The sequence below is a fragment of the Camarhynchus parvulus genome, chromosome 2 (genome assembly GCF_901933205.1).
Source record: "Camarhynchus parvulus chromosome 2, STF_HiC, whole genome shotgun sequence".
Lineage (NCBI taxonomy): Eukaryota > Metazoa > Chordata > Aves > Passeriformes > Thraupidae > Camarhynchus > Camarhynchus parvulus.
The window spans coordinates 77,748,648-77,760,847 of NC_044572.1; the positions used below are offsets into that span (position 1 = coordinate 77,748,648).

The window sequence follows — 12,200 nt, forward strand, 5'->3', positions numbered from 1 at the left end:
GGGATAATTCTAGAGAGAGGAAATACAGTGAATACTGTTACATTTTAAGAAGTTACCTATCCCCACAAACACTGCATCACTGAAGCTTTAAGACCTATTTTTTTTGACCAAAATTAATCTGTATGCAGAAAGCTAGCTGACACCAAGTTTCTGTCACTTGAGTAAACCCATAAGCACAGGAATGTTAGCAAGAGACTTCTCTGATCTGTTATTTCAATCAAGCATTCCTTGGGGTTCTGGGTTACAGTATGCCTGGTTTTCATAACATTTAGATGTAAGGGAGAGGTCTGCTTTTTAAAGGTGCCACAACAGAATAAGGATTTAAGTTTTAATGGGAAACAACTGGAGAATGTGCAAATGTAGGGTGTTTCACAACCAACGTACTGCCACTTAATCTGTCAGCCAGCCCTAGAGAATCACCCTCCACAGAAAGTTGCTTAAATTAACATGCATAGATTTGAGAGATGATTATGAATTTAGCTGGAGTGAAAGGATATTAAAATGGCCAGAAGAAAATAAAAAAAATAAATGGCTAAACCTAGTAGCTGGGCAGGCTGAGGAGAAAGAAAAAAGTGAATTTCCAGTGATTCACTAACTGCTTTTTACATTCCTTTAACAAGTTAAGCAAAACCAAGAAGCAGCACTTCCAGAATATCTTCAATTGTTCTCAAGCTGCGACATGAGTTGGAGTAATAGACTATGGTCGTCATAGAAATTACTGCCCCAAAATAACTCTGCAGCTAGGGCAACAAGGTTTGTGGTAGAAGAAAGGCAGAAGATAAAAGAGAAGAGTGCTTGTTAAATGCTCTGTCCCAAGAAGAGGCCAAAGAACAAGAAACACCTGCAGCAGCTGAGAATCAACTCACTACTGACAGGTACTGAAAGGCATTTAGATGGTATTGCCACTACCAGCAACTCCTTATGTATTAAAAACTAACTGCAGAGGCAGAAAATAAAATTCTAAGGGGTATCAGCACTCCTCAACAGATTAATAGAAAGAAAACAAAACTAAACAGACTAACTGGAAAAATTATTTCCTCAAAGCAAATAAACAGGATTTCCTCTAAAAGAGAATTTATCTTTTTTTGGGGGGGAGGGAAGAGGGAAAGGAAGTCAGTGAAACCAAATAACAGCAGAGTTGCAAGATGGTCATATCTGCAATGGGTTGTTTTCACAAAGTGAATTCTTCCCAGGCTCCCCATTAACAATAGCAGTTCTATTTACCCCAAATATAAGCCCACCTCAAAGAGAATAACCAAAATATTTTACCCACTGTAAAATATTGTCAGTACACATCGTAGCAACATATTTACAATTGCACACTTCTGTAGAAATTGTGAAATGCCTGATGTAAGTGTAGATATTTATCATTTAAATCTACTTGAACTTTAAAACATTTTAATGCCATTCAAGAATTTAAAACTTGAAATTAGGAGAAAAAAAAAACCATAGTTGCTGCTTTGGTTTGGTACAGTTCTGCCTGTAATTATAATTTTATATGGAGTTTTCTCTGACTGCATACAGCCCGAAAACTAGCCTTTTTCCTTATTGCCTACACTGAAAGTCTCCGCTCAGATAAGGGGAAAACAGGAGATACTTTCTAGTAATTTTCAATGTGTTTCAAATAGACTAGCTGACACTATCTTTTCTTTCGGGTTTTTTTTCAGTGCAAAACAAAGCTTCAAATAGGCTGGATTTGGCTACTGCAGACTCATGTACACATGCCAAAGCTAAAACATAACAGTATTTAAGTATTCTCCAAAGAGGAAAGGCTGGGAGAGCAGCAGCTGTTCAGCCTGGAGATCATAGTTGGCCTTGTCTCCCAAGTAAGAAGGGACAGACAAGAGGAAATGGCATCAAGTTGTGCCAGGAGAGGTTTGGGTTCGATACTAGAAAAAAATTTCTGCACTAAAAGGGTGTTCAGGCATTGGAACAGGCTGCTCAGAGATGTGGCGGAGTCACCATCCCTGGTGGTATTTAAAAGACATGTAGATATGGCGTCTGGGGACACGGTTTAGTGCTGGACTTGGCAGCGCTGGGTTTGCAGTTGGACTCGATTGTAAGGGTCTTTTCCAACCTAAACGATTACATGGAATATTAGAATCACAGAAATTCAAAGACTGCTGATTTCCCTAATGCCATAGGGAAAAGTTAAAGCACAGCATAACACTGGTTTCCAGAGACCAGTTCCTCTCCAATTTAAAAAGTGCACTGAGAAAGTCATTGCACATAAATATCCCCTGACAAGGGTTCTAATGCAATGACAACCAGAAGGATCAAACAGAGGGCAATATTGCAAAGACTACAGCAGTAATGACTGTATTTGATCCTCTGCTTAAACAAATTAAAGGTCTGCCAAAAGCTTCCCTAACATGACTTGCAATCATCTAGAGTTTCCTTCATACAGTCAACAGTTTTTTATTTCTAAACCAGAAGCTGCAATCCAAAAGAAAGGAAACTGCACTATGGTAGTATGAAGATATGACAGAAGAAATCTATTTTCTTAGAATACAACATAATTCACACTGGGAGTGAAGGTAGCATGTACTTCACAACACCTGCAAAGAATCACACAGCCACACAGTTGCAATTCAAATCATGTCTCTGACCTGCTTCTGAAGAAGCAAAAGTAGGGATTTTTTTTTCCATCTACTAGTGCCAAAATCTTGCAATAGTTGTAGGAACAAGACTCCAGCTATCTAACCTAGTACGCTATTTCCTGTAGATTACATTTTGATCCTGCTGGAAAGAAAGCTAGAATCAGGAAAGCATATAATATAACAGATACTTCTCCTCGACATTGTCTTCAGGCCTTTGTAGCCCACAGAAGTTTTTCAGCCATAGACTTCTTTCCACTCAGTAGCCCTACAGCCTTATTAAATTTACCTTGTCTCTTTTTGAATCATGACTATTAAAATCATGTGTTTAATTTTCTTTTTATCATACAGATGCCTATAATGAATACAACATTATGTTTGTTTCATAAAAGTCTTTGCTATCTTCACTTTTGCAAACTTTGGATTCTGCCAGTTACACTCACTGCTGACAAGTGTCAAAGACATCCCAAGTCAGTCAGGACAGAATCAATGCAATTTAAACTTCCATGGGAAAGCAGTCTATAACTGCATGACACTGAAAAACTATTTTTGGAACCACATATGCAAAGCCTGTCCTAGTCTGAACAGCAGTGAGTCCCCTTCACTCACTCTGGAATGATTTTACTAGGTTTTTATGCAGCACATTTGTCTTGAATTCTGGTGTATGGGCATTTGTAAGCCATACACATCCTTTTAAGATCTCATAAGGACAGGCTGACCTGACCATTGTTTCTTATGTGTCACCCTGGAAAGTAACAGCAGTACTTCTCTTGACATCAAGTTTTATGTGATAACGTCTTTCTTCAGCAGGCAGTGACAGGTACCTCAGGAATTAAATGGATAGTACGGCCAAATCCACTGCTTGCCATGCCGAAGTGAAGCATTAGACTAAATGCCAAAACAGAACAACATAACAATCATTTAGGAAAAGAGAGCAGAAAACAATTAAGTCCAGAATAACCATTAATCTTTTTAACTGTCCAAAAGTGTTATATTACAATGACTTTGATGTTAAAAAGTCTGAAAATTTTGTTTACTTAAGCCACCAATTCTTATCCAAATGACATAATTGAAATTAAACTTCTCAACATGAAAGTGCATATGTGCATGGTTTTCCTACCAGATGATCATTACTTTCTCTTTTTTATCTTCAGAGAAGTTCTTTTAAAATCAAATACATGCCAACCACATCAAGAAGAGATCCAGAAAAAAAAAATCAATCCAAACCTCAAAGCATCAGGGATCATTCAAGAGGAAAGAAAAATCTCTTTTTCTTCTCTTATTTCCATGACACACATTATGTTGGTCCAAGTCACCGAAACCTCAAGTGTATCTCTTTACAATCTGCCCCTCCAAAGACTGCAGACTCCCACTATGTTTCCAAGTATTCCCATAGAAATCTGCAGCCTCGTGCAGTACTTAGGCTTTGTGGATATAAAGCATTCCTTTAAAGATGCAATATATCAATTCATTTATCCAAAGTACAAGAAAAGTTGGACTACACACTTTGGGCAATCATTCTCCTTGAACTTTACATTTGTACCAATGGAAATTATATGTCATAAAACTGGTTTCCATCTATTAATTCTTAACTGCTGACCAAACTACCACTGCTTCAACACTGAAGTTACCTACCTACAAGCACCGTTACTCACTGAACTGCTTTCAGAATGAAGTATGTTCATTTAGAGATTCACATTGACCTTCTGCCCTAAAATCTGAGTATGGCTCTTAAGCTTGCTCTTTCTTTTTTCCAAACTAAAACACATGCCAGTATAACAGGCAGGCTCCAAACTTCATTCCACCCAGCATTTGTCAGGATATGATGAAGCAACTTTTGCAGTAATCTGCACAAACTCCAATCCCAAGGAGATGAAATAAACTCAATGTTTCACAGGAAGTACACTGAAGTTTGAAGAGTTTGCAGATATGTGCTAGCACTGGTACTTTGGGACAATATTTCTTAAAACTTTCACAAGTGGAATCTCCACAAGCATTTTTACATTACTTTTTTTTATTTTTAAACCACACTCCATCTTCCAGGATTGTGAAATTTGGCTGTGAAATCTGGCATAACTTAGCTATGAAATAGTACACTTAGTTCTGCAGTATTTCTGTAAGTTTTAAGCTAAATTTCAATTCAGGTCCCACAGGCCAATTTGGCCAGTTTTGTCCTTTCAGTCAGTGCCTGCCTCACCTTCTCAAGTACCACAGCACATAACAAAACCTCCAGCAAATGCCAACAAGCTGCACTAATATATCTCTGGTAGGGAGCAAGTCACCTCATTTTTTTATTTCTTTTAGGAACCTTTTCCAAGTGCAGGTACCAGCCAGCTCCACTGGCCCCACCACAGGGCATGGCTGAGCCCCTCAGAGCAGGGAAGCCCTGAGGCTCAGCCCCTCAGTGTCACCTTTTTGAGGCAGTGTTAGAACCAGATACAAGAAGCCACTTGAAGGCAAAAAGCATTATTTAATTCTGATGTAAATATGGTTGTGGGAGTTCAGCAGCTAGCAAGACACAATAATTTATCCACTATACTGCAAAAGGCCTGAGAACATTAAAGTGTAGGTGGGGGATTAAATTTTTCACAACTGTTTAGTAGAATGATGTTTGTTACCACCAAGGAAAGACTTCAGAAGGTCTGGATTAAAATCATGAAGCTTAAATAAGATTGTTCGCATAGTCATAGATTCTAATTGCTGTGCTAAAAGCTTACTGGGTTTGTAGTCAGGACATCTTTAACTCTTATCCAGATACTAAACAACTTGCTATGAGTTTAGAATACTAAAGGCTTTATTTAATGAGACTTCAAGTGGACTCATCTAATCTAATGACTAAGCAGAAGCAGGGCACATATTGCCGCCACTATGTAACAGATGAAAATATCTTTTCTAGATATTATCCCTTTTCGAGAGAACTTCAGCACTCACTGAGGAGGTTTGTAAACCAAGAACCCTTATATCGGACTATGAAGGTCACCCTAACTTTGAAGACAGTACATGTCTGTTTTATCAAAGGATTTCACCACAGAGAGTGACAAACACACAAGACTGCTAGGTTTGTAAAGAATCAATAATGAATTAAACTACTTTGAGACCTTTCTTCACACCTGCTAAGCAGCCTGCATGCCAGAAGGTAATATTTATTTGCAGCTAAACTTTGAACCCACTTCAAGTGTTAAGTTCTACTTTTCAAACACACAATGATAGAACCCCATAAACTGTTTAGTCTAGGCTGCCTGAGAAAGAAAGAATGCAAGTACTTTGCTTATTTGATCTCTTGAGAAAACAAGATGAGAAATCTTTAACATCCTTTTTTCTTACTTAGCAGGATTAGCATGTCTCCCAACTAAATATTAAAATGTTATCTTCCACTGAAATGGCTCAGCCTATTTCAAAAATGGTTCCCACTCTGTAACCTTCTACTTTGCCAAGGAAACGGGGAAATAAAACTTTGGCCTTCCTACCAATCACAGAATTTTCTTAGAAAACATTCATTCATTCAATATAGGGCTTTCCATTACAAGTTGTCATCCAATCACCAGCATGTTGTAAGACAGGCATTTACTCAAGATACAATGTTCTCAGATTTATTACCGAACATTAACTCCGCTATTTTAATCTAACAGCCAAAAATTATTAAACCAACACAAGAAATTAATAAACACAATTAAGTCAAAACAAAACCCTTTTTCTAGTTTTATACTTTCTCTGAGAAAGACACTTCATTGACAAATTCACCACTAATGGCTACTTCAGTTTGGTTTTTTTTCCAGCTCTATTGTAATTTAGGAAAATGCTAATCCTTTCTGTTCAGAAAGGGCCATGACTATCCAGTTCAATACCAAACATAAATTTGCAGAGACTTCATTTGCACTTTATTGTGTGAGAGCCTGAAAGGATGAACTCCAGTACAGATTCTGAAGTGGCTGCAACCTGTTACTGCATTGGAGCACATCTGACATTTGGTATGGGTCTGAATTTCAAAATATAATTCAGTAGTACAAAATCAAACCCACCAAACACGTTTGTCTTCCATAATAACACCATTAACACTTAAGATCTGTATTTAGATTTTCACAAACAAGTAGTTCCAAGATCTAAACAAAAAATATTAATATTAAACTTAACATTATCAATTTCACTGCTCAATCAGCTACAGTGGAAGCCGAAGAAACCCCCAGGTGGAAGTGGCTGCTTTGACAGTGCTGGGGGAGCAGCTTTTTTGGTGTAGTACATAGCAAAACCACAAAAATCAACCTCACAATATCTCCCAAATTTTCAGCTTGACTATTGACAGCTGTTTAATTCAGAGTTAATGGTAAAGAGTTGAGGAAGTGAAAAACCTTTACAAGACATCATACTCAGTACTCTGGTACCAGTGTACACTCTGAAAAGTAATACAAAAATCTTTCATGTGAGAATACACATCTGACAGCCTAACATGACTTCTTTACTTAAAGAAGAACAAAAGAACCTGACAGCTAAGGAAAAGCAGACAAGGATCACTCTACTCTTTTAGATAAGCACAGTCACTTCCAGCTTTTCTTTACTGATGGATACAGGGAGGGGAGGAGGGGGAAAGGGAAGTGGCTGACTTAAGGATGCAAGTAGAAGGAGACTTTGAAAATAGTGGGATTACAAAAACTAAATGAAACTGATTTGTGAAAAAGGCATATAGTGACAGAGAGTGTATCTTAAAGGCAACTAACTGGAGAAAACTTACAAACCTTGAGAAACACCCCTACTTCTTTTAACTGACAATCAAGTTTGACAAAAGGACAAGCCTCATACTAGCAGGTTCAGAAATGAAACTCATATCAGCACATAACTGAGTTAAAAACAATTAAGAAGCCATACTTACAAAAGAAATCAAACTAAAGCTTCATACAATACATCTGGCAATCAGTTTTAGATTTCTTCTTCCTTTTTCTCTGAATTCTATGAAATGCAAAGTTCTAATGTTGCACTAACCACAGATGTCTGACAATGATCACACTGAAAACTAAAAAAAAAGAACCAAGCCACAAAACAAAACCAAAAAGACCCAGTACCCAACTAATTTTTTTTAAATACAGTTTTAACAGATCATTTTAATGAAATAGAAAATTCCATTATTCCTATTGAAAACTCTCTGTAGTTTCAATTACATAAATTAATCTTTTAGTCTCAACTCTGTACAAAGACTGTACACACTACTGTAATTTGCCACGGCAGTCACTGCCTGAACACTGAGGGTAAAATTTATCTAAAACAATGCAGAGGTTCATCTCTCCGCAGAATGTGAGTAGGATAGTAATTCTCCATAGAGATTCTGTGCTTTCAGTGCCAATTCAGCATTTTTATTCCTTCTGCATCATTATCTATATTTCAGTTCTCTTTCATAAAAAACCTTCCTGTCAGAAAACATGAAAACATGGCATGGAAACTCTGAGAAGAGTTAAATATAAATGTATCTCCCTCAAGGCATTACAAATTCTTCATCTATTTTAATTGCAGCATATGATCCAAGGCATCCCAACAAACCAGCAACAAAAAGACCAAGGACACTTTTTTAGTTTGCCCTGCAAGCTTCACCAGGGCCATGTTATTTACAACTCACACAGGTTTTCAGTGGGAGAAGGACACAATTAAGGAAAAAAACAAATGCAACTAATATCTACCCTGCTGAAAATTCAGTATTTAATTTTGAAGTGCCTTTCTTTCTCACTATTTAGTAGTATGCATGCCACTGTCATAAAGATGGTTTGGTTACAGTTTGAGAATTACAAAATTCCTTCTGAAGTATATCCATAAAGCTCTAATTCAACTGAGTAATCTTGAAAGAAAAAAGAAATAAATAAAAAGGCACTTCTTCCAGGTGTTTTATCTAATGTCTTTGTGAAAAGACATGCTTCATCCCCCTTTCTTGACAGCAGAACTGACAATAAGTAGTTCTGCTCTGTGGCATTAATCATTCTTGTAGTATTTATTATTAGCATCCTATTACAGGGAAAAAAGAATACTGAAACTAGGGTACATCTCCAGCAGAAGAAAAGAGAGAAGATGCAGCAGAAACAGAGTGGGTATGTCAGTGACCACTACATATGACAGCTCAAAAAAATCTCTTGCTCATTGATGCTCTTGTCTGGACAGTTCTGGGAACCAGCCATGGTGCAGCAGGGCCAGTCTCCACCTCCCAATCATCCTGCCCAGAATCTCACTGATTCTTGCAATGTTCTTTAACTCATCCTAAGTTTCTTTCTCTGAGCCAACTCCCTTGCTGTACAGAAAAAGGACAGAGGACATGCTGCTTGCATTAATATTCTGTCATTTGACACCAAAACTTCACCACTACAAGGTCACGTGAGCACACTTAAAACACTCAGGGAATCGCCTCTCCTTCTTGATCACATTTTTGGACATATTTTTTAATTAATCAGCACTGACAAAAAACTAACAGAAGCCACACCAAGGAAACATGGACCATTTTTGAGAATTTTTCCCAGCCAAAAAGAAAAGAAAACAAAACAAACAAGCAACACAAAAAAACTCCAAGCAAAAACCCCAAACCAAACAAGCAATACAAACCCCAAAAATTAAAAAAACCCAAACAAACAAAAAACCATCACAAAATCCACAACCAAACAACCATTCAAACATTATTAAGATTCGTAATAACTGAGATGACTCAAAAGTTGAGAGAAAGGACATAAATGCAATGAAATAGTAATTATTATAGAAGAAACAGCTTATTATACAAAACCTGCTGTCAATAATCAGGTTGGTAACATGAGAAGGAAACTAGAAATCCAAATGATGATGTCAGGCTGAGGCTAATGGCAAACACAGGCCAGGCTCTGTGGTCAACAGGATAAGGTCCAAGCACACTATCTACAAGATACTCTGGTTCTCTCCTTGCATAAACTTCCACTCAATTACACATTTTAATGGCTTTTTTATCATCCTGAAACCAGCTAAGCTACCTGTGCAGTGTAATGTGAAGATGGCCCAACTGGCCTTACCGAAGGCTCAGTCCCTAGCTCCTCTTTGCTCTGAAAGATGGGCCTGATGAACCAAACCGAACTGAGCACTGCCCAGCACAGCAGCCTTTGCTGGCAGACCTGTTAGGCAAGAGTAGCCAAACATAAGTGAATGCCTTTACCACTGAACCACACAACTCAACTCTCCCCAGTTCTTTCAGTCTCTCTGGTTAGCTCCATTTTGCTGAAAGCAGTCACCACCGCTAACTCATTTCTGTGAAAACCGTTCCAACTCCTTGACCGCAATCCTTCTGACAAGAAACATTCTCAAAGTGTCTTTCTAGTGTGGGGTAGAAATGTTCAACAATTTAGCTATTTGGGATTTAGTTTGCATCTTCCTGCATTTGCTCCAACCTGTCTGATGATTTCTAGCAAGTAAGTCCAATAATATTTACAATCCCATTAGTACATTTTTGCTAGCAGATAGAGCAAGTCTGGACTTTTACATGCAAAGGTACAGTGGAGCAGAGTAGTTACGTCCTGGGAACCGACAACAGTTGTGCATTTCCTCCCACTCCCTCCTATTTGAAACTTCTGTGTAGTGCCATTTGGCACCTTTCATACCCAAGCACTTCCTTAACTACTAAGCATCTACTTTTGTAGTTGTAGGCAATAGCAAGCTGCATTTTACTTCCAGGGAAGCATATAGCTTACATGAGCCAGAGGGAAACACCTGCACTTCTCTGGTCTTGGCTGCATATCAGATCAAAACACAGTTGATGTCAAAGAGCCACAGGTGCAGGAAGCTTGCTCCAGCGCTCATTTCCACAATATCCTCTTAAAAGGACAGCTTATCCTTCGCTAACTACGCTTAAGAGAACTTAAGAATCATATGACTCTTTTTCAGACATAAGTTTTAACTAAATGCCACTGTAAAACTACAGTTTGAGAAATAGACCGTGCCATGCCAAGAACCTGATTTACTCATCTTAAAATTTAGTCTTCAGAAACTATCTGTACCACGACAACAGGAACAAAACTGCTTGTCCAAGCCAGCTAGAAGTTTTGCTGATTTATCTCATTCTCCACTATGTTATTCAGGGTAAAGTCCACGAGCTAAACCAATTTTCTTACACAGAAAGGGCCTTCAGAAGGTTGAGATACTCTTGTACCAGTTCATTAGTACATAGTGCAAAATGTAATTGAAATGCAAAAGTAATGCCATGTTTCAGGGAATTTTTGCAAATTAATACTCAAACCAAATCACTCTACTGAAACAGACTTCTCCAAAAATAAACAACATACTGAAACTAATACTGACGCAGTATTTCTCATGTGATTAAGTATCACGTGTTATTTTCTTGGGCACTCCTTACCTTCATTAAAGGAAATCTAAGGTTAACATTTTTTAAAACATAGGTACAAACCCTACAGCAGCAGGAAGGCCACTGCAGTCCTAGATCAGCCTGGAACACACAAGCCCTCTAACTCTGTCCAGGGAGCACACAGAGGCATTTTAAACCAAACAGGCTGATTTTTTCCCTTTGTGCCAATAAGTGCATGTTCATCCACTACCAGAGGGCCGGAGAGAATGCAGGAATGCTTTAAAATCATCATGTTTTTCCATTGCTTGTCACACCCTCTGTCAAAGGAAGTCATTAGAAGGAACTTGCTCAAAACATAAGCAGCAGCAGCGTGTACAGGATGGAAAGACAAAAGCACGGAAGTGAAAAACACAAGTAAAACTTGTCCCATATCTATGTCAGAAAACAAGTAGGAATATATCTGAAATGCTGGGTAGCAGAGGTGAGATTGTATCAATATTTTCTAAAATACCTCCTATGCTTCTAGTAGTAACAGATATTCATACTATTGAATGATTATACTACACGTCTGAAAAATCAATAGCTACCAAAACAAAGTTGCCATAGGAAAGTAAGAGTTTTAGACAGATTCCTGCTGTGATTCCAGCATAGCACAACTACTAATTCATAATTTAACAAAAAGAATAAATGCTATTTGAACATCCATGCTGTCTTGAAAACTCAGAGGTACATGATTTCTGCATATAAATGCACACACAGAGATGCATACAGTCAAGAAATGCAAGAATGTGTCCATTTTTCACATCACTTCAGAAATCCAAGTTGAACATTGCAGTTAGTGCACCAGTATTACTACTATTTTGAAATTCATAATCTGGGTTTCAGAGGTCAGCAAACACCTGAAGGCAAGCTTTCTCAATGGTTACTACTTAATCTGCAGTGTTCTTTTTCTTTTGCAATACAGCACACATTTCTTTGAAGTAAAAAACACTCTTATTTGAGCTGAAACCCAACTTCAGAAAGCATCACTACAAAATCTGAAGCGGTAGACAGAGGCATCTATTAATGACAAATATCTTTACTAAGTCAGTCTACTCACAAATAACAAAATACATTTTGAATCTTATATCTAAAGCATTTTAAAATATACATAACTATGGAAGAATGTTTGCCAAAGTGGTTTTGGCACACAAAGGAAGAGATAAATACTGAGCATGTGTCCACTGTTCCAGGTCAGACAGAAAGGTTGATCCATCACAGAGCTCCGCTGACAGTGCCCAACAGCAGACACGCTTTTTGGCACAGTTAGCACATCT

At 37.9% G+C, this 12,200-nt stretch overlaps 1 protein-coding gene across 1 annotated transcript in view; it reads right to left on the reverse strand.

The window, feature by feature from the left end:
- The window catches only part of FBXL7 (F-box and leucine rich repeat protein 7), a 172,651-nt gene that overhangs the window by 134,357 nt on the left and 26,094 nt on the right, over window positions 1-12,200 (reverse strand). The gene's annotated exons all lie outside the window — the stretch shown is intronic.